Raw genomic sequence first — 1653 nt, forward strand, 5'->3', positions numbered from 1 at the left:
ATGGTATCAATATGAGAACTAAGTTGAGCACCCAATTGAGTAATAGAGTCCACTTCATGCTTCCCTCCTCTAGTAGCCTTCCGAGGTCTACTATGTTGTGAGTTATGGACCGCCATTTCCTCAATCTAGTTCCATGTTTGATTATCGTCAACCTCGGTGAACATACCATTTGATCCCATGTTGATAATGTTTCGGTAGTCTTCATAAAGACCATTCCAAAATTGTTGTACCAAGAACCACTCTCTAAGTCCATGATGAGGACATGAGCGACAAGTTCCTTTGAACCGCTCCCAAGCTTCATACAAAGATTCTTCGTCCCTTTGTTTAAAACCCGTGATTTGGGCTCTTAGCAAGTTAGTCTTTTCAGGAGGGTAGAACTTTTTGTAGAAGCAACAACCAATTTCTTCCAAGAGTCAATACCAAGAGTAGCCTTATCAAGGCTTTTAACTATTGTTTCGCGGTACCAATCAAAGAAAAAGGAAATAAGACCCATCGAATTTGGTCTTGAGTCACTCCGGTTTGTGAAATCGAGTCACAATAGTCACAAAAAGTCTCCATATGAGAATGAGGGTCTTCACTAGGCATGCCCCCAAATTGACTTCTTTCGACTAATTGGATAAATGCGGATTTTGCAATGAAATTACCGGTCAAGTGTTGTGGTGTGGGAGTACCAATGGGTAGGTTCTCCTCGGTTGGTACGGAATGTGATGAAAATTTAGGCATTATGGGTTGATTTTGTATAGGGTTTTGTGTTGGGTTCTCCTCTCCTTCTCTTGCAAAAGGGTTGATGAACTCAATATTGCTTGGTTGAATATCCACAATCTCACCAATACCTCTCAAAGTAGTTCTAGCAAGTCTTCTATTGATTGTCAAAGTTCTTTCAATTTCGTGATAAATGGGTAACAAGTTACCTTGGGATCTTCTAGACATGCAAAATATCAAGAAACTTGAAAACGATTAGAACAAACCTTGAGGAGTTTTACTTCCCCAAGGCAAAGAAAGGCACAACTAATAACAATCAAAGAAAATCAAATCAAGTTAACATTGTCCTCAACAACGGCGCCATTTTTGGTCGGACTATCGTTTTCGGTTACTTCTCGTTAGGAGCACCTAGACCAAAACAATATTTATAGCTTCACAAACTACTCTACTATTAGTAAAGGGAAAAGTAAAGGTCAGATCCCAAGGGACGGATATTGATGTAGGATTTTCGATTGCAAGTAGTGGTATCTAAGGGTGTCACAATTTGGGTTGAGATAAGAAGATCACTAAACTAAATAACAATGTAAATAAACAAACAAGATGATTAAAATGGGATGTAAACAATTGATTAAAAGCACTAGGGTGTCATGGGTTCATAGGGGATTCATGGGAATTGATCATACAAACATATTCTCTAATTATTCAAGCAATTATTGTTGTGATAGGATCGAGTTGGTTTATATCTTACAATCCTAGGAAGGTTTGGGTCCCGGAGCCGAATCGATTAGATTGTACAACACCTACAAGTCGACTTAATCCTCCCTACTCAACTATATGCATGGTCTATGGTCGGTCCGCTTTGAGCTTAAATTTCGGTTACTTGTCGTTAGGAGCACCTAGACCAAAACAATATTTATAACTTCACAAACAACTCTACTATTAGTAAAGAGG

The 1653-nt window shown here is 38.8% G+C and overlaps 1 non-coding gene across 1 annotated transcript; it reads left to right on the forward strand.

Annotated features, from left to right (window-relative positions):
- Positions 1-246: 246 nt before the first annotated feature.
- LOC141644767 (small nucleolar RNA R71) lies at positions 247-353 on the forward strand. Its single transcript, XR_012544375.1, has one exon. It is a non-coding gene; the product is annotated as a small nucleolar RNA R71 (small nucleolar RNA).
- Positions 354-1653: the final 1300 nt, after the last annotated feature.

Source organism: Silene latifolia, chromosome 2 (genome assembly GCF_048544455.1).
Source record: "Silene latifolia isolate original U9 population chromosome 2, ASM4854445v1, whole genome shotgun sequence".
Taxonomy (NCBI): Eukaryota; Viridiplantae; Streptophyta; class Magnoliopsida; order Caryophyllales; family Caryophyllaceae; genus Silene; species Silene latifolia.